Source organism: Chrysoperla carnea, chromosome 2 (assembly GCF_905475395.1).
Source record: "Chrysoperla carnea chromosome 2, inChrCarn1.1, whole genome shotgun sequence".
NCBI classification, from domain to species: Eukaryota; Metazoa; Arthropoda; class Insecta; order Neuroptera; family Chrysopidae; genus Chrysoperla; species Chrysoperla carnea.
This window is the reverse complement of record NC_058338.1, coordinates 88,946,822-88,973,258: the sequence shown is the minus strand read 5'-3', so window position 1 is coordinate 88,973,258 and position 26,437 is coordinate 88,946,822.

Here is a 26,437-nt window from a genome sequence, read left to right as displayed (position 1 = left end):
AGGATTCAAGTTTCACGGCTAAGCTAACTTTCACCATATTTAATGCTTCAAAAAATCATGTATTATCCGAAAAATTGCACAAATCAAAATTAAAAAAGAAAATTTATAAAATATTATGAAAATTTTAAAACTTTTCTAAATGGTTTGAAATTGACAAAAATGAACAAATATTATCGTAAAGATGGCCAGAAATCTAAACCAAATACTTTTTCAGCTAATAGAGGACAGGACAAAATTTTTTCTATCACTTCAGGTGAAGAATTCGCGCTGGACGTGCTGAAAAGTGAAGTTGGTTTATAAAAATTTAAACTAGTGGGCAAGATATGAACGTTTAATATTTCTACTTAAACAAAGAGAAAGATACACACTAGAGACGTCATTCGTGGGTATCGCCATAGAGATTACATATAAAACTTTGTTTTACATTTTTATGGGTAATATGGCTAATTTAACTTCAGGTTTACCCCCTGTTGGATAAAATACAAATGTTTTCATTTTATGCATACAAAAAATTAATAGTAAGTAGCTCGAGAAATTGTAGATCGGGAGTGGTATCCAGATTTTATAGGAAATCTGAAAAATCATTCATACATGTATGTTAAATGTGAGGTTCTATGCCCACATCTCAAATAATAATAAAATTACAACGTTGTGGTTGCCCTATTAGCTCAGTTTGTTAAGGCGTAACCAATTCCGTCCGTAGTATGCTTAGGGTAACGGGTTCCATTCCCGCCGTCCCAACAAACTTAATTTAATTAATAGTTGTGATGGGCTGGTGTAGTGCATGGTATATGCATGAAGGAGGTACACTCAGCCTCTGAAATTGAGGGGCTGATAAATGAAACTACCAGCGGAAAGATGGTAAAACACATATATGGTATCAAAATGGGCTCTAAAGCCTAAGTGTGTCCTTCGTGGACAGCCAATATAACCTAACCTAACGTACACCTTTGTGAGGTGTAGGTACTTAGGTTCTTAAAGCAGTAGTTTAAAATTTTCGGCTTAACTGTGCATTGAACATAAGGTATTTCACATCATATATTGAACAAAATGACATATATGATATTTATATTTTAGAATTTTGTTTAGTTGTAAGTATATAATTGTTGATATATACAATAAACACACTAACACTCCTTTCTATGTTACTATAAGAAAATGGAAAATTATTTTAATGAAACATTTCCTTTTCTTGAATATTTATAAACGACTATATTATAATTCTATGTAGAAATAAAATAGTTTTTGTTATTTAACATTCTTTTAAATACAATTTTAATACACTTTTGATTTGATAGTTTTCATCTTAATGAAATATATTTTATAGTGAATCATTATCACTATACATGAAAAGAAAATTGCAAATAAAATATGTTAGTACAAGAGCCCAATTAGGATCGACCCTCACCCATCTGTTTACCGAATGAAAGTTACTTTTTATGAAATATAAAATGTTAACAAATGTAACTGCAATGGGTTGCCTAAAAAATGTGGTCCAGACTACTTTTAGTGAAAATATCAAGAGTAAAATTTTTTGAAATTTTTCACTGACTGGAATGTTTAACAAATTTTGATCTACTCGAAAGAAAAAACCATAAAGAATATGCAACAGCTATGTTGTCTGTCTCATTTCGTTCACTATTTTCGCATTTATACAGGTTGTGAATAGTAATTACGTTCATCTTTTAATTCGTTGACTCGCATATCTAAATAAAGATAATTTTATTGCAAATACTGTGCTATTGATTGTCCATAAAATATCAGTCAAAACATAAAGTTTACAAGTTTTCTAAGTTTTAGTTTTTTTTAAAGTTGTCTTGACGAGATTTCTTTAAGCAACCTCAACAGGGATATTTGTAAATATTTTACATTTTATAAAAAAATACTTGCATTCGGTAAACAAATGGGTAATTGTCGACCTTAATTCGGATCTTGTACTATGTTATTAAAATACAAATTATTTGTGAACCAGATGAACAGAAACGAATACATTTTACAAAGTAAATTTTCTTCAAATTTGGACGGATTCTCTTAGAGGTCACAAAAGTACGATAAAATGTTTTCTTATTTAAATAACAATGGCGCTTTTAAAACAAATATATCATTACTACATAGTATAAAACGAAGCCGTTTTTCGCCGCTATCTGTCTGTCCCTATGTATGCTTAGATTTTTAAAATTACCCAACGGATTTTGACGCGTTTTTTTCTAAAAGATACAGTGATTCAAGAGGAAGATTTATATGTATAATATGTCATGCTTAATATGGTAGAGGACAGTGATGATTTTTGAGGTTTCTAATGTGATGGGATGTTTTGTGCGAAGGCAGGGCGGGTCGCTAGTTAATTATAAAACTAAAAATCGCCTATTTAAAATCAGCCATTGATCAAACTTTCAACTTTAAACCTTTCTGTCAACCGAAAACGGGCTTTTTTTGATCTTATCTCATAAGTGGATAGAAAAAAAGAGATTTTAACAATAAAAGATATTCCTCTTCAACTTTGTTTTTTGAAATATTTTTCAAAAATCGAATTCATTCGACAAAAGTTGAATAGCTGGATCAATTAAAGGGATCGATTAAACGGAAGTGGTTTTATGAAACTGTTGTAAAAACACAAATTGTGTAATCTTTCTTTTCGACATTCCACAGAAATCGATAGAAGAATTCGACTAAAATTATTAGAACTCCGGAACAAACAAAATAATACTAACATAGGTACATTCGAATAATTTCAGACACGTTTTTTTGGGAAAATGTGGTTAATCAATTTTGGCATTTGTTATTCAGTCATTGAGAATATGTCTTATTTTCAGGCCTGTATATATGAAATATATCAAGGTATATTTAGTTTTGCCCCAAGTTTGTAGTGCTTAAAAATATTGATGCTACGATTAAAATTTTGGTATAGGTGTATATAAAATCACCTAAATAGTCCATTTCCCGTTGTCTGTCCGTATGTATGTTCGTCTAGGGACGGACTTATCAAAAACGAAAAGGGATATCAAGCTGAAATTTTTGTAGCATGCTCAGGACGTAAAAAGTGAGGTTAAGTTCGTAAATGAGCAATATAGGTCAATTGCGTCTTTAGTACGTAGGACCCATCTTGTAAGTCATTCGAGATAGAACAAAAATTTAAATATAAAAAATTACTGATAAAAAATTTACAATTTTCGTTTGAAAATTTTTTTCGCAAACATCACTATTTGCCCGTGAGGGCGCAAATAAAATTATAAGATTTTATAGTATGTATTATATGGGAATAACGTACATGGCGTAAAAAAACAAGCGCTTGCGTAATCAACACTGTCTATACATGGTATTTCAACAACTAACTCAAGTCAATTGATTTGTTTTAAAGAAATATCGAAAATTGAACGACTAGAAATGCGAGGTTAGTTAAAGGTAAAGGTAAAGAAATAAACATTTTTTAATTTCTCTTTCATCGCTGATTGATCTCACAATCAACTTTATTATATGAGAAATCTAAAAATTTTACTAATAAAATACCCTTTACATATTATAAATATATTTTCTTTATACAAAGTATAAAACGACCCAAGACATCAATTGCCCTAAAGCCAAACGAAACAAATTTAAATTATACAGTGATGATGATGTTTACATAGAGATATGAGATTTTGTTGCAAAATTCCTACTAGTAGTCAGTAGTATAGGTATTCAAAAAAACAAAAAAACAAAATAAAAGAAAAAAACTCTAGTTACAAAACTCTGTCAGTTGTTTTTCTTGCTTGAGGCAATCAAAAGTCTACTTCTACTAGAATTACAAAACTGTATACATGTTGATGCCACTTGCTTACTTTAGTCATATAGTTATAGCAACCGCCAGTATACACGGTGTTTTAGATTATGTGTGTCATACCTTCAAGGATAAAAAATTTAACTTTCTAGCTCGGGCTACACCTAACATCTACTTTTCTAGCTAAGCGAACTTTTATTTATGACTATTAAATACTGAAATACGGATGATAAGGCTAGATGAGAATGTCTGCCCAAGTGTGGGAGACACTTAGACCATAGAATCCATTGTGACACTGAAAAGACCCATTCCCGACCATTCCTCAACGAAAAATTTGAAGCTATCGAACAATAGCAGAAGTGCTTTGGCGTCAACGAACTCGAGGTCGGAGAGGTCGTCAAAGAAAGGATGACTTAAATAAGCCCTTTACTCATGGGCGGTAACAGAGAAGATGACGAAGGTTGTTGTCATTTCCCCCTCCTATAATAATCCTGTTATATTCGTGATAAACCAGTAAACCAAGTCTACCTGTTCTCTTCATCGTGTCTGGCATCTGTAGGTCCTTTTAAGTGAGCTAAGGCCTTCGAAACGCCTACGATTGTACTCAGGCCATATCGGTCTTGTAGAACCACAAGTGCGTCCTTCATTCTATCAAACAGTGACCTTTCCTAAGATATCCGCATGCAGGATAATTTGCGAACAGAACTTCCTGATGTTTATGAGTTTTTAAAAGTTTTTCCACAAGTTACATAGTACGTACACTGAGTTACATAATGACGTTTTCACCTAGCTTATCGCAAAAAAACTCTTAATTATCTACCAGACATTACTGCAAAAAGATGATATTAGAAATGTCGGCACCGGAAAATCGACAAAATACAGAACATTTAAAACCTTGTAAAATGACGTCAAGTTTTCAATATGCAGTCATAAGCAGGCTTAAGTCATAAAAGATAACAGCAATGGTATATGGAATTACTATAGATCTTTAAATTGAATGAAAGAGTGTTTGCTCACAAGAAAATTATTGATTGGAGTCGACTCAATTTTTTGCAAAAAATTTTTTGTACACCCTGTTGATGATACGAAAGGTAGGAAAACAACGAATAAACATAAGGTAACTGTAATAATAATAATAATGCAAGCTACTGCTACTACATTGCTCGTGGTAGCTTGATCCATCCATTTGTTGTTTGAGATATCATTACATTTGACAAGAAAATCCACTCCAATCCCTCAGGTGTGAACAAAATAACAAGATTAATCAAAGTTTAATGGGACTTGAGGCGTGATTTCTTCTAATGTATTATTTGTTACTTATACTATATTGTATATACTTTCTCCATCAGTGACAACGTGCTTTTGTTTCTTTGTATGAACAAAATGAATGATTGAAACTCGAACTAGAAAACATCAAATGTGTGTTGTGTGTGAATGTACACAAAAGATTATGGCGGTGAAATTAATAACAAAAAAATTGTTTCTGTAACTTTTCTCAAGATGTAAGTTTCATTATTGTTTGATAATTATTTTATAACTCCTTAACGATTTAATTTGGAAGTTTTCAGTCATACAATTTAACTTTTTAGTAAAGTGAGGTGAAATTTTGAATATGAAAATTGATACTTGGTTATCTTTATAGTCTAGTAAAATTTACTGTTCAATTTGTGTGTCCTCGGAAATTATTATTAAAATATTGACACTCTCATAGAAAATTTATTTAAATCTGATAAATAAATTTCTATGTATTGGAAAGATACTAGTAATTTAATTTTTCTGGACAAATTTCTCAATAATATTTTAATCACTCTCAACTCTCATAAAGTAGGACAAGGTCGCGCGAGGGGCAAAAATGTGGTAGTCACACATATGGTGTATCGCATATTCTCGTCTCCCCTCATCCGATTTCGCTTAAAAAGCGGTATTTTTTTATCCGAGTTACAAGCAACACGGCGTAAGCTTCATTTTCACATTTTTTATTCACATTTATTGTTATAAACTTGAAGATAATTATAGTGACTATACGCACAGAGAGCTGCCACAGCAGGTGTTGCCACTTCGATGCCAGTTTCTGAAATGAGATACTTACGAAGTGAGACAGATGTTCGGCTAACTTTGTCGAGTATACTTGGCGAGAATACTACGCAAGAGCGTTGATGAGAGGTTAATACGAAAGTTGCTACTCGGTTATATATGTGATGTCGTAAAATTTACTGTTGATTGAATGAGTATGTCCCTTCAAATTATTACAGAAATATTGACAGTCATAAACGAAATTTTTTGCAAACTTATTCTTTTTATTAGAAAAATGTCAGTATTTTATTTTTTCTAGAAAAATTCTTATAAAATATTTAATATTTTCATCAATTTAATAATACTAGGTTATTACAAGTACATAAATATCTGGTATAATTAGAACCAACCAAGGTTTAAGAGATAAAGACGCAAAACATGTCCCTCCGGATACGTTTGCTTACTGTAATTTTAAGAAACCCATTTCCTCTTTTATATCAACTTGCAGTTCTTTCCTTTTTTCTCCGCCCTTTCGACATCGTGTTATACATAGATACTACTTTTCAAAGTTGATCGGTGGCTATACAGATTTTCAATCACCTTCTGTTTTTTGAAGGGCAACTTAAACTGCACAATCTCCATTTTCCGTTTTCTGGGTTTTAGAAATTGTATAATTTTGTTTTTATTTATCTATTGCTTAAAGAAATAGTTGTATTTAAGGTACTGATCCGAGATACCACTGTATGAATGTGCGAGGGTTCATTGCCATTCAGCGATCCTCATATCTTAACTTTACTAATCAAGCTTGGAAATATTTGTTTCACAGAAATATATCATTTAAGGAAACAGAGTTGTATTTCCTCAACTGTTTAAAAACCTCACAACTTAGATGTTCTTGATGTTTCGTCCTTATCAATATAAGGTAATGGTCCAATAAAACTGGTTCAATTCATTTCGAAAAGTGGAATGGTAAAATAATTATGTAATTCAAGCCAATAATTCAAAAGAACAAAGTCAACTCAAATATTTCAATTTCAATATTTCCAAAAATTTGTCCCAAAAAATTAAAAAACTCTCTTAGTATCTTTTCATCTCATCTGATGTCTTTGACCATCACTTTGATATTGACTAAAAAAGGAGTGTTACAAGTTTAAAGTGTTTAACTGTGCGTGCGTGTGTTTCTCAGTGACATCGTAGCACTTAAACGGTCGAGCCGACTTGATTGAGCACACTTAAAACTAAGTTTCCAAAAATCGGTTTACAAAAAATAAATCGCATAATTGCTAGACTGTGAGAATCTGTGGCTTAAAAAATTGGTTTTTACTGTAAGCTTCCCTCTTCACAAAAACTCCACAATCAGGTTTAAGTGCAATTTACTGAAATTTACAAAATTTAAAAACCTAAATGCGATTTATTTTTTGTAAACCGATTTTTGGAAACTTAGTTTTAAGTGTGCTCAATCAAGTCGGCTCGACCGTTTAAGCGCTACGATGTCACTGAGAAACACACGCACGCACAGTTAAACACTTTAAACTTGTAACACTCCTTTTTTAGTCAATATCAAAGTGATGGTCAAAGACATCAGATGAGATGAAAAGATATAGAGAGTTTTTTAATTTTTTGGGACAAATTTTTGGAAATATTGAAATTGAAATATTTGAGTTGACTTTGTTCTTTTGAATTATTGGCTTGAATTACATAATTATTTTACCATTCCACTTTTCGAAATGAATTGAACCAGTTTTATTGGACCATTCATTTTCATAGTTATTATTTATGTTATGCCTTTTTCAAACTGAATCAATTTTGAAGTACATCGCCAATTTTTTAGTTTTTCGGGCACAAAACTCTAAACTCGCACATGAATTGTGTGACAGACAGACACACATAGCCGTCAAACTTATAACACCCTTTTTAAGTTCGGGGATTGAAAATGTTCAGATGTGCCACTATTGTCTCCTTTCTATTACTATTGATGAGAAAGTATTAAAACATAAATATAAATGTAGTTAAATAAATATGAATAACAGTTTCAAATGTAAAGAGAGGAAATGTTGTAAAAAAAAAACTAGCTCTTATATCTATTAGAGAACCAGAAAACCGATTTGAAAATATTTCTCTATCGCTTGTGGAAATGTGGTTTATTTTGTGCTGCTTCGTTTAAGTTCAACAAACAAATAATAGATATGTATCTACCTATACCAACCAGAAGAGGCACTCATTGTAACTATTGCATATCGAAGCGATATGATGACGTCATAAAATACATAGATATTGTAAGTTGGTGTAGTACAACCATCGATGTATGTTAGTTATATGCATACCTCATTACAGGATGTCATTCAAAAGCGTACTCGAGAAACTTGGAAGCTTTTGGTTGCTAGCGGGAAAAATTATTTATTTATTAAACATTTGACATTTGCAAAAAAAAAAAATGGACACACTAAAAATGATTTGCAGTGCATTTTTACATATTCTCTTGTGTATCCCCGGTTTTTATTCTGAAAATCAAAATAAAGTTGGCTGTTAGCCATAGCACTGAGATATACTTTCGAAGTAAGACGAGTATGTTGTAGTGAGTGCGAGTACATTCGGAGTAAAGTAGGGAGAGTGCATTCGGGGAGGATACTGATTGATAGTATGGATGAAGGTTGGGGCTAAAAACTAGCACCTTGTAGACCCAAAAATTGGAATTAGGGAAAAAATTGTTAACTCATAAATTGTAGGAAAGTTTTTTAGTTTAATTAATTAAGTATATGTATTATATTTATATAATATATAATTGACATATATGTTTTATTCGTAAAATGACTCGGAAAGAATATTTTGTCAAAAAACTGCTTTTCGACGCCATTTATCCAATTTGGAGGTGCTAGCAGAAATGATACGAAGTAGCAAAGTGAATATTAGAAAGAGTACCTTAAAATCTATAATATCACTCACTTTCAAAACTGCCGGAAAAGTTTCCAAGTAACACTACCAGATGACTCTCCCTATATATTATAAATGTGAAACTAAGGATGTTTGTTTGTTTGTTACGCTTTCACGCAAAAACTAATGAAGGGATATGAATGAAACTTAAAAATAATATAGCTCATACATCAGAATAAAACATGACCTATAATTTATAAAGATATATTTTAAAAAAAATTTAATTTAATTTGACGTTATCATAAATTACATATTTCCGCAAAAATAGTCAATGTAAAACATTTCCTAGATATCTTTTCTGATATACTCAATGAATTACGACTATTTAACATTTAAAAAATAGAAAACCGCACATATATATTACCTGTGTAAAACAATCCCTACCATTATTTCGAGTGTTATGGAAAACAAGTGAGAGCAAGAGAAAAATGAAAGTTAGAGAGGTGAAGGCTTTAACACTGTGGTTTTTATCAATTTTTACTTTTAAGCCCAGCAAAGCGGGCGGGTTTCACATAGTACCAGATAGATTTTTTGTATATATGACGAAATTCTTGTGTCAGAAAAATCAAACAGCGATTATGAAGCGCTGTTACGTAAACTAGAAGATGATTTATCTTGGTTAAACTATTGAAAAATTTGGGTGATACCCTATACAATGCAAATTTGTATTTGAATGCAATGTACACCTCAACAAACTTTAAAATTACAACGTGTTTGATAACATACCGACTGAACTCTCGAACGATACACGAGATGTTAAAACGCTTAAAAACGTTACGTTCAGCTCTCATGAATCGTAAATATGTAATATCATAAATTCTTTTGTACCGTACCATTTATTTATTTATATAGATTTACAAAGTTAAATTTTCATTTGATTGAATCAGTATGAATTTAATTTTGAAAAATTTTTGAATAAAATTATTATATACAATACTGGAAACTTTTGTATATCAATGTGTTTTTACGGGTCATATAAAATTACATGAAAATATTACCATAATAAAAGAATATGTTGCTATAACGTTTATAAAAAAGTCTTCTAATCTTGTATACTTTTTTCAAGAAAAAATGATGATAAAGAAAGATGTAAGTAAAGAAAGAACGAGATGTGTCGCGGGATACCCGATAGGAACTACGTTCTAACTAAGCCGAAAGATTCACATCATTCTAATTTACTTATAGTTGCAATCATAGGCAACTGAAAATCGATCACCCATTATTTTTCTCAAGAAGTTCAAAAGTTTTTTTTTTTACGCGTCAGCTACTGAGGCTATTTGCGTTTGAAAATTAATATATAAAATTTGTTTCTTGGTAATTTCAAGTTTTATATCATTTGTATTTTTATTTGTATAATGTTTTAGTTTTTTTGATATTAGTGTAGACTGTGTAGAGTTATGTAAACTTCAATCACCCATTATTTTTCTCAAGAAGTTCACAAATTTTTTTTTTTTACGCGTCAGCTACTGAAGCTATTTGCGTTTGAAAATTAATATATAAAATTTGTTTCTTGGTAATTTCAAGTTTTATGTAATTTGTATTTATTTGTATAATGTTTTTGTTTATTTGATATTGGTGTAGAGTTATGTAAACTTCAATCAAACCAGTTTTATTAGATACAATATGAGTCAGGTTACGATAGTCGAATTATAATTTATTAAATACGTTAATCCTTTTAAGAACTTTCATCACAGTATTAACATTAGTCACTCTATCACCTATAAGATCTTTCAAATCACCGTCATCCCATCCCTGGTGGGATAGGCAAACTTTAACTGATTGACACTTCACAAGAAGATGCTTGAGAGTTAGACTCACTTGACACTTGTAGCAAAGAGGTCTGTTCTGGTGTTCAAAAATGAATTTGTGTGTCACGCATGTATGACCGGTTCTCAATCTAGCCAACACCACTTCTTTCCTCTCCTCTTGTATGCATATATGATGAATCCCACTAGCCATTTGTACATTAAATTTCAACCAATTTCTCATTAGACTTCAACAATCTCTCCTGCCATGAATCTCTGAGCGAACTCTTTATGTTGTATATCTCATCTTCTATAGGTATCTACGATATAAGTTTTCCATTATCTACAGCTTCGTTGACTAGTCTGTCCACTTCGTCATTTCCACGTATACCAGCTTGGCCTAGTATCCAAACAAAAATCAATTCATAGCCCCGTTCCGAGAGCTGCTCAGTTAGTTTTTTTGTGCTATAAATTATAGGGTTTCTTGAGTTCTCGTTAGATGTTAAGGCATTTATTGTACTGCGCGAGTCTGTAAAAATTATGTTTTTCCTTTTTTTTACCAATATATTTTACAGCTGCAAAGATTGCCATTGCTACGGCCGTATAAACGCTGCATGTCCGTTGGAATTTAATTTTTCCTCCTGGTTGTTAGTAATAAAGGCATATCCACTTGTATTATTTAGTTTTGAACCACCCATGTATATTGGAGTATGATTGGGATGCATATTTCGAATTTTTAAAAATTCATTTTTGTTAATTTTTGATGGGGTGTTAGATTTAGGATGAACTTCTAGGTCTTTTAGTCAGATGATGTTATGCCTTCTCCAGGGTGGTATTTCGGATTTATCTTTTTTATAATTTCTGGAAATACATATTCAATGCTTCTAATTAGTATTTGTAGTCTAGCTATGAATGGCCTGGTATATTTTTCCTTGATGGTGAAAGTCTCTAAGTTTTTGTGTTTTGTTAATAACTCAGAGTTCGGATGGTCTTCTTGTTTTCAAGATGGTTCATTAATTCACAGTATAGGCCTTCTGTAGGGCAACTCTGATATGCGCCTGTTGCTAGTCTTAAACCTCAATTGCGTACTAGGTCTATCAGTTTTAGATGGTGGGCCTTGGCTGAGGAATAAATGATACACCCGTTATCTAACTTTGTTCGAAAAGAGCGATACATTTGTAATAATGTAAAAATAATTTGATTCATTAAAACACGAAAAAGATAAAAATTTCATCATCAAACTAAATATACATTTATAAGTTTAATTATAATTTGCTCAGATACAACATTAATATTTCACTTAGTCGATCGATGTCCTTTTCCTAGAATCCCCTACCTTCATAGAAGCCATCTCTATTTATTATTCTTGAAGATGAAAGAAAATCAAATAATATTATTCATGAAAATGCATTTCAAGTTTATTTATTTAAGAAGATCTTGGTTATTTTAAGAAAATGGTTTTGTTTACTTTTTTTTTAACATAAAGAAAATAAAATTTTACTATATTCAATAATATCATTCTCCTCTGTGTTTTCTTTTAATTTATTAAGAAAGTATTTTTATTTATTAAATATTTGCGACAGAATCAGGTAAATCAATTTAATACTTTGGATAAAATATCTGGGTTCAGATTAAATTAGAAGATTGCAATAGCATAACGGTGCTGTTTGAATAAATTGGATAAAACAACACAAAACAGATTCTAGTTTGATGAGAGGTATTTCATCGAGATATTGACTGTAAACTAATCATGTTTCCCGTACGCTCTGCTATCAATGTCGTTTTATCATGTAATGAATGTTGTAGTTTTTTTTAATCTTAGTTCTCCCACAATAGTTTCCACTGAAGTATGTTTCGTAGTTTTATTGACAATTGTCAAAAAATATGAAATGATATCTGAAATTGAAGTAGATTATACATCTAACACCTTCTTAACAAGCCATTTTTGAAAACAAAATAATTTGTACAATACGTTTGTCGTCGCAAGCAAATTTTAGAATATTTATTCTAAATTTCAGAATATAAGCATTTGATTGAAATATTTATGAGCTCTCAATATACAAAACATATCGTTAAAACTTGTAAATTATATGGATAGTTTATTAACTACAAATTTTTCTTCTGCAGAAAGGTAGACAAAGGAATTAAATAATGCCCCTGTTTTTAAAATTGCAATTCTAGAATTGGAACACTTTAAAAAACCTTTATATAACGAAAATATTCGAAGAAAGAACTTTATAAAGAGTTTTTAAATTTATAAAGAGTTTTTGGATTTAAAATTTGGGATCAGAATTTATTATTTTAAACTTAAAATATTTGAACCCATTTTTGCAAATATTTGAAAATTTTTCTTTTGTCGGTAAGAAATGCATGGCGTTTACTAAAATGCTGTTATGGTATAGAGACAGATATTGTAGTATACATATGTTAGCATAAGAAATATTACAATATTGAAAAGGGTAATCCACCAGAAGGATTGTGGGTATCGCAAACAAGTATGGGTCTGACTCCCATCTTCCGGCATAACTATTGCTTATGTTACTATCACCTCAATATAGAACACAGTATGGCGTTAATAGTGATATCCACAAAAAATTGCTGATCTTGTACTCCACATTTCGATTATTTTAATTTTATGGATATTTTCACGTGTTCTCGCTCCGGAATCTCGTAATTCTGATAACAAAAAGCTTATTCTTTTACCTTATTTTATCTTTCTTTAAAGAATCTGTGTTTTCACAGTTGTTAATATTTTTTATTTTAAGAATGTTAACCCATCTTGGCAATATTTGATTTTATTAACCAAAAATATAATTAAAAGTATGATAGAAAACTTTAATTAGTCATTGTAAAAATTACACAAAAATATTTATGAAAAATAAATAAAAATATTTTTACAATTGACAATAAAAATAAAATTTTAGAATATACATCCACATGTAACCGCAATATTTATTAACGAATAAAACCCCATCCAATCACAATACAATATATTACATATAAATTACACGAAATGCAATTTGTATAACTGTCATGATGTTTACGACCAAAAACACATACAGGCACATACCGATTACAAAATGTATGTAAAAAGTGTATGTACTGTAATTTACAGTATGTTACAGTTTACCGATTATGTTGGGGATGAATTTAATTTAGGCAATAAATTATTTGAAGGGGGAACACAGAAAGTTCTTAGCTCTCAATTGGAATCTGTTTAAGTTTAAATGTCTCAAAATAATACACAAAAATTATGTCAGGTTCTTAAAATATTCATGAAAATTTTTCATAATTTAAATAATTCGAATAAGAAAATATATTTCGGCAGGTATTTTTTCCAAGATTGAATTTAACGTGCTGTACGTATGTAATCAGCACTGTACACTTCCACTGAAATATTTATGTGATCATTTCTAAGGAAATATTGTTTAATTGAATTTATATTAGCTAGGTTTTTGGTAGTACATACTATATTATAATAAATAATTTAAAAAACAAAAAATAATTTTATTATTAGTGTTTGACTACAAGTTTTTTTATTTGATCTCTAAATTTTTCCAACTTGCGTTCATTCTTAAGAGATTCAATGTAATTTATACAAAATTTGTTTTATAATAAATATTTAACCACATGAATACTATGGTATTATAAAATTTTTTGACGTTAGTATGATTACCTTGGAAACTAAAATGAAAATTTAAAGAAAATTATTTGAGATTTAGATTTAAAATAGGGGTTCGTAACATATCCTTTTTATCGTTACACGTTGTTTTTGAATTTTGCACCAATGATTTTTAATCGAATAGGTGCACTATGTTATTCTATTCTTTCTTTGAATTCGCAAATATTGTTAACTTTATATGGAAATCAGCTTAACAGCCAAATTTTAATTTGATTTTTTTTTTTTTTTTTTGAAACACTGCTTGTTTGAAAAGCTTAGAATATTTATTATTGAATAAGTAATATTTTGTGAGGTGCAAATAAATATGTAATACGTTGTATGAATTTATATGAAGGAAACTTAATTGCGCTTCCGCCGTTTATTTATTTACTGTGTAATATTGGATTCATATCTATATTATATTTTTATGAAATTTTTTTATTATTTTTTTATAAATATTGATTTTTATGTTTTTATTTTTCTAGGTAAGTACGAGAATTGCCTTTTTTATTACGATGACACATCCAAAGATGAAGAGTAAGAAACATATATTTAAATTTGGCATTTAATAAAATCAAAGACCACTTGGATTCAATGAACAAGCGAAATTTACAAAAGTTAAAAAACCCCCGACTTAATGTGATTTGTTCCTTGTAAACCGATTTTTGGAAACTTCGCTATAAAATGTTCTCAATCAAGACGGTCCGACCGTTTACGGGCTACGATGCCACTGAGAAACACACAGACGCACAGATAAACACTTTAAATTTATAACACTCCTTCTTAAATTAAAATCAACGTGATAGTCAAGGACATTAGATGAGATGCAAAGGATACTTAGAGAGCTATTATTTTTTGGGACAAATTTTTGGAAATGTTTTATTTGAAATTGAAATATTTCAGTTCATTTTGTTCCTTTGAATTATTGTTTTGAATTACCTAATTATTTACCATTTCACTTTTAATTCAAATGTTACTCATATTATACGTCATGTCTTTTCCAAACTGAATCGATTTTGAATATCATAGCCAATTTTTTTAGTTTTTTCGAGATCGGAACTCGCATATGAAATATAATTTAAAAACACTCTCCGTTAATTACCTTTCAAATGAATCCAAAAACATTAACAGTTCATCCTTTTAGGCGCTACGATGCCACAGACAGACAAACACACAGACACACACACATAGCGGTCAAACTTATAGCACCCCTTTTTTTAATTTAAAAGTTAAAAATACGTCTTAGAATGTTATTAAACTTATCAATCACTCTGTGCATACGACCGTATTTATATTTTTTAAAAGGCTGTATATGATATTGTATTTTATTGTCTGACTTTGACAAGATATAATCTCATTCATAAAAAACGCGCATGATATTTTGTGGTAAACGGTTTGTGTGTTCAATTTTCAAACACGCACCATAACACGCATTTAAAATATGTAAATTAATTTATGTAGTTTTTCGATTCATATATGTTGTAGAAATAAATATATATAAAAAAAGGTTTTCTAAACAGAATGATAAAATTTTAAAATTGAAATTTGTGTGAAACCAACCAAACGTTACTTGCTGCTTCAGTGAAAGAATTTTATGTGACAAATGCAATTTTAGAACTATGTTCCTTTTCGCACGATATTTGTTTGCTGATTGGTACTTAAAACCAAAACTGCAACAGACATCAAAAACGGACATCTAGATTACCCAGGAAACTATTAGCTTTTCAATCGATTCAGGTTTCCCAGAATTTTAAGAAAATATAAAAATATTTTCATAACTACCCATTTGCATTTTTTTACAAAACTTTATTTTTTATCATTTAAAAAATTTAACAGAAGTTAAAGAAAGCAGAGATAATTTAAAGTAAATTAAATGCAATTTTTATTTTATGGCATAATAAATATCCTAATCAAACCAAACGTAATGTACTCACATATTGCGTTGACTACTAAATCAGAAGTATGTCTTTTTTATATTAATACTACAATTATTTCATACAGTAAAAACGAAAAGTAGCTATAAAATTAAATTCTTTAAAGAATCAAACAAGCATTTGACTTCTTAAATTATGACCTTAAATTTTCAAAAAAATATCTTATAAATAAAAAAATTAAGCGCTACATTTATAAAGTTCCAAGGTACGAAAGGAATAAAGTTCCTGCCGGGTGTCCCACGACACCTATCGATCTTTTTTTATGATTATTCGACTCACTAAGATTCGATTTGAAATCATCGTTGGCATTATTTCTTCTAACTTTCATAAGCAATTCTACGATATATCTTATATACATTATACAAACTGTTTAATTTAAGTTTAAAGTTTTATCATTTTTAATGGGAAACCCTTTGTATATTTACGTCTATACATATTGTTAAGTTCAAAACCATATTATGTTTATATCAATATAATGTAACAATCTAAAAGTAGGGCATATATATATTTAAAATGTTTATATCATGTTGATATCGATTGATATTTAAATAATGGCGATATTGTTTTGTTAAAAATGCATTTATTTTTTATTTTTATCATTTTTTAATTTTTTATTACGAACTGTTTTATGAATTTATTATGAATCAATTATTGAGCACATGCTTATAATAATAATCATAATAATAAAAAGGTTGAGATGTGCCGTGGGACACCCGGCAGGGCATATCTTCCTTTCGTACTTTGGTACATTATAAATGTACCGCTTACTTTTTTATATTTACAAGATATTTGTGTGAAAATTTAAGATATTAATTATAGAAGTCAAATAATTGTTTGATTCTTTAAAAAATTTAATTTTATTGCTACTTGTAGCTTTAAATATATAAAATAATTGTAGTATTAGTTTAAAAAAGACTTCTGATTTAGTAGTCAACCCATTATGTAAGTACATTACGATTGGTTTGATTAGGATATTTAGGTACTTACTTTAAATTTTCTCTGATTTCTTTAACTTCTGGTAAATTTCACAACAATTTTTTTTTTTAATGATAAAATATTAAATTTTGACAAAAAATACAAATTGACGGTTACAAAAAGATTTTTGCATTTTCTCAAAATTCGTGGCACTCAAAGGGCACAAAAAGTACTAGTTTCCTAGGTAACCAAGATGTCGGTTTTTGGTGTTTGTTGCAGTATTTTTTGGTTTTAACTCCCAACCAGCAAACAAATATCGTGCGATAAGGAACATAGTTCAAATAAAAGGAAACAGGGGTCCTTAGCAACTAAATCACGGAGTTCTCTGATTCCTCGTTGATGAATCCAAAATTTCTGATCCAAACATTCTATATCTCTGCATATTTATGTAAGTGTAAATAACTTGTATGGAGGCTCTTCTCATCCAAAAATGAAAGAAAGTATTAGTTTATCAGAAAACAAAGATAGCATAATCACAGTAATTATTAATCACCCCAAATCGTAGAAACTTGCTTTTTCCAAGGTTGAAGTTAATCTGTTTCTGATTTGAAAAATTAAGAAGAATTCATCGCTATTTTCGATTCACGTGAAGGCTTTACAAATTTTTTTTTCAATAGAGAAACTGCCGTGAACATTTTTTGTAGGTTCTGGGTTCGGAAACCAGAACATTTAAAAATCTACAGTAAGACTATTTAACAAAATATTTTAAAAATGAATGTAAAATTTTTCAAAAATTATTACGAATTATCTATGCAATTATTACCGCCTGTGTGATTTAACAAAAAACCATAAATCATTAAATTAACTTTTGGTATTATCAATTCTAATTATGAAAGTTAAGAAAGAAACCAACCAAGATTTTGTGAATTATTTTTGAATATTTTATATAAACTTTTATTATATACTTTTACTTGTATAATTTTTAACGAACTTAAAAAAGAAGTTAAACATTTCAAATATTTACATCCACAAACAATATATTATTATTAAAGAGTTGTTCATAGAAACGTACAATGAGTATAATTAACTTACAAAATTATATTATTTAAAAAAAAATCAGGTCTTTAATAATCTTTCTTCAAATGGCGTCTCATTTAAACAAAACAGTTATAGAAAATTACATTTATCTACTATTAACAAGATACATGTTATTATCATTTGCGATTTAAAGAAATTTTCGATATTAGATACTCATAATTAAATTTTTGCATGCAGCAAAGCTGTAGAAAATAAAATTTACCATAATTTATCCTCTAAGCTTTTTTCCTTTTTGTTTTTTATGAAGATATGACAATGTTTCAATGTTCTAAAATAATAACAAATGGGAAAAAATAGTGAAAGGATAAATTGTATAAACTTTTATTTTCTACCATCTCGCGTATTATAAACAATTCAATTTGCCTAAAAGTAATCGGAAATTCATAAAATTACGATAATTATCGAAGCTTCTTTCGTTAATTCATACAAGATTCTAAAATTGCAAAAGAAATTTCTTCTTAGAATTTTATAATTATATTATGGTACTCTCCTATTCTTTTATGATAAAAATTGGACGCTCTTCTGCCTAGCTGTAATGCAAGCTGATTGAAACTATTTGGATTCACTCTAAATATATACAATGGAGGAAATCTTGGCTAAAGGAGACTTTAGCATAAAAATGGGGTCATCCTCGGAATGAGAGATAATCAGCAGAATTTTTTTTATATAGTCATGTTAGGTTATATAATAGTTTCTCCAGTGAGGTAAACATTTCTCATAAAAATTGTACAGTATACAATTTGCGACATATTTTATCCAATACATGTTTTCATTCGTTCTATCATTTTTGAGATAGAGGATGGAGAACGGCATAACTGATACTTACTCACTGAATGATCAATACTCTTTCTGAAGCACTGCTAGACATGCTAGAAGATATAGTTTTCAGCATTCGACGAGGAATGAATTGAAACCTGGGAAGAAAAATTCACTGAAACCCCGCGGAAAATAAAAAAAAACGCTCCCATAACTACGAGTTTCTGTACTATACATTAAAGATGACAGTGCATCGAAGATGACAAGACATCGAACACAATCTATCTAATATCAAATAAAATACATTTACTGTGGACACAACTTTAAACTAATCCAATTCAAAATATATTTACATAATCGTTTGACAAAATAATTTCACGGTACATAAGGTTAAAACACTTGCAATGAAACTCTCTTGAGTAAAGAAAGAAGTCTTTTTACCTTTTTTTTTGTTTTGTTTTGTTTTGTTTGAACGATAAAATTTTATTAAATACTGTTTTATAATTATGATGGACACCAAATATATAAAATATAAAATTCGTTATTATTTATTTATTATATTTAATTAATTAATTTTACTTTTGTTAATTAAACAAACTTTTGTTTGAATATTTTACCATTTTTAATTAAATCTATTTGTAAGCCTAGGGCTAGGTGTTATTTTTGGAAAGTCATGACATAAGAGATATAATTTGATAGCCTGAAGTTTGGGTCGTGTATAATAACTTCAATTTTTTTTTATAACCGGATATTTCCCAATCTCGGGTTCTGCGAAATTTTTTTATCCTCGGCAAGCATTAAACTTATCAATATTTACTGAGAAGGATATTCAAATAAGAAGATAAATGAATAAACAAAGATCCGCAAGCATTTTGAGCGCGGATCGAAAGAACGAGATGTCAGTCAGATGTCAAATTTGTATCTCTTTGGAAATGGCTGTCCAATACTATGCATAGGCCTTAGACCTATGGTAACATGGAAATTAATGACGATAATAATAATAAATAGAAATCCCACACAATCGGATTTCTAACTATTATTCGCTTTGTTTGTAAACAATGGAATATTGATCTGATTAGAATTCTGAGTATTTATTGGTTCAGTTTAAATTGATGCCGTATAATTATTGAAAATTTTTCACCAGAATTAATTATTTTTTAAACGAAGCAATAAAATATACAAAAATAAATAATTTTTCTTAGGACTTTGGCCAGTGCACCCTTGAAAAATCATTAATAAGTGTGAGTCATACATCTTGCTTTACAATATTAATCATATTAATCATATTAATCATATTGGAAAAAGTCAAATTGTTTTCAAAATATGCCCTTATAACGAATTCGATTCGAATTTTAAAACTTCGATTGTTGCAGGCTTCTGAAGCGTCCATTATAAAATGATTGTGATTTTTATAATGGACCGTAAGAACCGTATCAAAAATTTCTTCACTTTCTTCACTTTGAAAATTTCGATTAAAACAGGGTTCAGAAGCATGTATTGCAAAATTTAGAAGCATGTATTCTAATTCCCAAATGGCCATAGATACCCTAATCAAAATTTATACTAAAATCGCTAACTATATATATTTCCCAACTTTGAAAAAATTTACATAATTTTACACCCATTAATGATAACATGTTCTAGAGTACTTGAAGCCTAAAAGGGACGAAAATCTGCAAAAATCTGCATTTTATTCAGACATACGGTTTTTAAAATATGTCTATATTCCGCTTTCGAATATGAAAATTCCATTTTGGCAGCCTTTTCAGGAGCTGAGATTATAAAAGCTAGTTTTCATATAGTCGCCCAAACTAGATTTACGATTTTGAATAGTAAAACATTTATTAATTTTTATCAAAATCGATTATTTAAAATTTATTCCCGTTTTTTTCTGATTTTTCAAAGGACCCCGCAAATGACTTCAAAAACCGAGACAAATTTTCTGTGACCGATTTCAACAATGTTCATATTTTAGGCTTATTTGAATCTAAAATTACCTAGCAAAAATCTCTTTGAACTGTTGATCAAACTTATGACTTTCAAATCTTGCCTTTACTTTGGGCTCGAAAACTTCGATTGTTGAAGGATTCAGAAACATGTTTTTCTGAAAACTAATCTTCAGATATACAGTATAGTTATATCCCAATGTTTTTCTAGATAGTCGAACGCACACAAGATAGAGGCGATTTTTATGGTCTATTAGATTGATACCCGCCCGCTTCACTGTGCTTAAAAGTAAAAACCACCGCTTTAGAGCCTCCACCCTCTCTTGATATACACAGTTTTCATTTTGTTTAAATGTAAAATAGTCATAATTCATTGAGTAGAATAGTTGGCCATCATTTCTTTGACATTTACTATTTTAAATTTTTACATAGTTCTTTAATTTATGGTTAATGGATAAAATAATTTATGGATAAAAATTTAACAAATGGTAAATGTCAAATTAAATTAAATTTTGTTATTAAATTTTTTTTTAAATATATTTTTATAAATTATAGTTATGAGTTATTATGATATATCAGCTGTATTGTTGTACATTCTCGATAAAAATCATTGGCTAGTTTTAGCGTGAAAGCGTAACAAACAAACAAACATGCTTACTTTCACATTTAATAATATATAAGGGATAAGGGATAGGGATCTTACCTACTTCCATCACACTATCATCTCTGCCTACTTTTTTTAAATGACAATAAATAAACTCTGACAATCCTAGTTTTTAAATTCTAGGTATTTATAAATATAATTATTTTTATGTGAACTATAACTATTTTCAAATTAGTAAATAAATATTTTTATGAATATCCAATTACCCTTTATTTTTAAATAAACAATGATTTTTGGTTTTAGTAATTTAGATTGTTATCAAATTCATAATTAAAAATCCTTTGATAATATTTTGTAATTTATCTAAATAAATGCATAATTAAAATTAAATTATAGTACATAATAAAAAATAATGATTTTTATAGTAACAAATAGGTATAAATAGAATAAAATTAGTTTTATATATATAATTAAACAATGATGCTCATTAATTTAAGTAAGTTATAGTAATGGGTGACTGTTGTAATGATAAAAAAAATTTAATAACTATATAATAAAATATTAGGCTATTACGAGTTAGTTACTAAAGTTTCCTCATATAAAAAAAACTTTTAACGAATCAAAACTGACTTCAAAAACAAATTAATGCACTTAAAAGTAAAAAAATAAGGATAATATAATATAGTTAAAATTATTGGTATTTTTGGAGTCGGTGTCACCCAAGAAAACAACTCTGACGAATCAGTTTGCTAAATTAGCTTGGCTGACACCGACTTCAAAAAGAATATAAATTTGTTTTGGAACATATTAATTTGTTTTGGAAAAGTTTTTCTTTTGAAGTCGAATTTCTTTTTGTTAAAAGTTTTTTTTATTTTGTGATTTTTAGTGAATCTGAATAACACTAACTATTTTTTCACTAAAAAAAATCATCAAAACGGTTGGCTTGATATTGAGTTATTCGTCCTCTTGTCGTGCATACTTAATGCAAATTTAAGACTTTTAAGGTTTTCTCATGGTTGCCGTTGTCAGAACTGGACCAAAATGAAATGGTACCACATGGGAAGCAACAACTTTCAAATAGATAAAGAATCATCCAAATCGGTTCACCCAGTCGAAAGTTCTGAGGTAAGATACATAAAAAAAAATAAAAATATGGTAGAATTGATAACCTCTTCCTTTTTGTTTGAAATCGGTTAAAAATATAAGGTAAAAATTTTTACGGGAGGCACCAATAGTCTCAATTTTTTTCCTGAGTTTGTTAAAATGCTTGTTGTTATCATTATTGTTTTGTAGTTTTTTTAACAAACAAGACACTGGCTGTTACGTGGAGCAGAATCAGTTAAATATCAAAGTAAAAAAATACGGAGTAAATGTTAAATTTACTTATCCAAGATTGTAGTAATATAGGCAATAGTATGGGTAATAAATTATATAATATATAAAAATATCGTGTCACCGATTTTGCTTGACCGATTTTAATATGATATATTTAGTTTTTGTACATTTGGTAGGTATAAGAATGGGTTGTATTTTTCACCCTCCTATCTCCACTCCAAAGTGATGAAATAGGGAATGATGGTTTGTATTTGGAAGGCCTATGTAAATAATTTTATTGATAAATATGAATCAATGCTTGCTAAAGTGCCAATGTTGTTACTAAGGTTTTCTTAATTACATGTGGTTTACTATATATATAAAATAGAAATATAAATATTCTTTTCTCTAGCAGTATGTAAGGAATGATTCTTTACAAATCGGAAACTTAAATAAACATTTTACTTACATATAGTTAGCTAACATAAATATATTTTACAGTTTGTTACGTCAGTGAATGCACATGGACTATTAATCCAAAACTACAGTACTATTATTATAACAAATCAGCCATCGCACTCAAGGTAAAAAATATTCTACCGATATCACTATGAAAGTGTAGGCGTAAACGCTATATTGTAGGGTTTCGATAATTTTGATTAGCTATAAAATTTTAAATATAGATGATTTCACTTTGGAATGTATCGGAACATGAGCAATATTTAAGACCTATGAGTTGATGTCAGTATGGGTGTCATACTGATTGGGTCATATTCAGAATACTTCTGGCGAATAGTAATATTTAACACAGTAATGTCACTGATGTTAGTAATGGTATAGCAACTATATTTATTAAAATTACAAAAAAGGTTAACAATAATAGAGTGACGAGCAGTGTGACTACAGACATAGCGATTACGAGCCTATACTAAATAGGAACGGAGATCAATAATGCGTATTGATAAACGCACAATGTACAATGGAGTATGGGACTCCATATAACATTCACAATTGTAAATAACGTCATAGTAATGAAACTCATGGCAATATTACCTAAATAGAGTACTATCAGATACTTTTTGATTATCTATCCCTAAGACTACATCAATCGTTTTTCCGGGCAAAGAGTTCTCATGTGACGGTTGTATTTCTAATCAGAGGTATTAATATGGATCTATGTTTTTATACCCTGTATATAAATATACCAAAGTATACTAAGTTTAGTCCAAAGTTTGTAAGGCATAAAAATATTGATGCTTTGAACAAAATTTATGTATAGGTGTTCATAAAATCACCTAATTAGTCCAATTCCAGTTGTCTGTCTATAGAGAAAGTGAGGTCGAGTACGTAAATGAGCAACATAGGTCAATTGAGTTTGGGTCCGTAGGACCCATCTTGTAAACAGTTATAGATAAAACAAAAAAATTAAATGTAAAAAATGTTTCTTATAAAAAAATTAACAACTTTGGTTGAAACATTTTTTCGTCTCACACCACTGTTTACTCGTGAGAGCGCATATTTTTATTATGCGCAAATTGTATATTATGTATTATATGGGTATGTCAGGTATATGTGTGACATGTATGTATGTGTTATATAATAGAGTTATCAACACTGTCTATACAACGTATTTCAACAATTAACACAGTCAATTGTTGGTTTCTTGTTAATTCTGCACTTAAAAGAATTAGTGCCATCATGATATACATGATACTTGACTTTTTGTAAAAATTATTTTTAACTTATTATTTATAAGTAAGCAGATCATGTCATTTCCTTAAAGCTTTCTAAAGTTCCTGTATATAGAAAGACTATACCTATATAACTTCAAGTTCAACACAATATAAGACGATTACTTTGTTAAGTAGATTATACTGTCTGGGAAACAACACAATAGACACATTAATTACAATAATAAATACTTATTATTTATTAATAATTCAATTATAAATGTAGGTATATTTGACTCTTGGACACTTGGCGTTTAATAATTGAATTAATAGGACTTGGGAAACTTAATCATAGGTCTAATAATAATAATAATAATAATAATTTTATTTGATTTACTCATTTTGGGTCTTTCAATAATACAATTTTACGTAAATAATGCCATTTGTGTTTTGCCAAATGTGTAACGTGTTCTATCAATCAATATTCATTTAAGCGTTTTGGCTACACGATTTATCGAATACGCAGGTCTTGCTTTATTAAGCCAATACAACAATTTCAGGACAAGCAAAATTGAAGAGTGTATTAAATTCCAGTACAGTTGTAGCTATTTAAGTACATAAAAAAAAATGTATTGCTTTTATTTTGTTCAAGACATGGGTATATGTGCTGTCAACCCTAGCAGCTCAGTTGGTTAAATCGTAGCCACTTCCGTTCGCGGTATGCATTAAGCTAGCACATATGACATTATTTTAAACTTAAAAGAATTTAAAAAGCACAAGGTATACATTTTTTTTATAGATGTGTTAAATAACTTTTAAAAATGCTTGATTTTAATACATTTTTAGACTGGCGTCTGAAATTTGTATAATGTGAGTACCCCAGCTTAATATTAAGCTAGCATTCATACTCGTAATTTTACAACCATTTAAGTTATACATTTTTTTTTTTTTTTTTGATGTAATAAATTAGTACTAACAAGTGAAAACAAACAATTGACTCAGTTAATTGTTGAAATACCATGCATAGACAGCGTTGATTACTCTATCACATTACATTACACATACAAAAATGTCACACATTCATAACTGATACTCCCACATAATATATACTATGCAATTAACGCCTAATTTGCGCACTCACGGGTAAACAGTGGTGTTTACGAAATGTTTCAAACAAAAGTTGGTTATTTTTTTATAAGCAATATTTTTTACACTTAAACTTTTGTTCTATCTCTAACAGTTTACAAGATAGGTCCTACCCATGACTCAATGGACCTATGTTGCTCATTTACAAACCTCACGTCCTGAGTACGCAGTAAAAATTTCAACGTGATATCTTTTTTCGTTTTTGAGTTATCGTGGTGACAGACGTACAGACAACCGAAAATGGATTAATTAGGTGATTTTATCAAAATCACCTAATTAAAATGATTAACACCTATACCAAAATTTTGTTCATACCATCAATATTTTTAAGCGTTACAAACTTTGGACTAAACTTCCCAATCGATTTTATTTATGCTGGAAATACTGTGTTGGTAAGATAAAAAAATAGGCGTACATATAATTGCTATAACCTTCTCTGATGAATAGTTCAATACAATTACAAAGTATCATATATATATATATATATTTTTTGTTCAACTAATTAATGAATACAATTTTTTTCGCATTCTCAAAAGTACTTTTAAATGTCAAACAATAAAATTTATTATACCCCTGTCGCAAAAGCTGTCTCTACGAAGCTAGCTCTTGTGTTTGTTGCTCCACAAACATTAAAATATTTATTTTTATATAATAACAATCTACACACTCAAACAGCAAACAAAAAGCAAAAATAAAACAAACAAACAAACAAACAAATTGTAACCATATGGATAAAGGTTTGAGGTAATTAATATAAAAAGAGGGTTTTAGATCGTATGTCCATGATCATGTCAAATTTCCACGATCATCTTTATCTGATTTTTTGTAGACTAATTATGAAAAATTTTGTTACGAAAGAAACCTTGGCTTGTACGTCGTTATACACATTGAGTTTCTCGCTTCGTTTGTCGGCAGTTATTAAGTCTTTGTATTGTCATAGAAGTTAT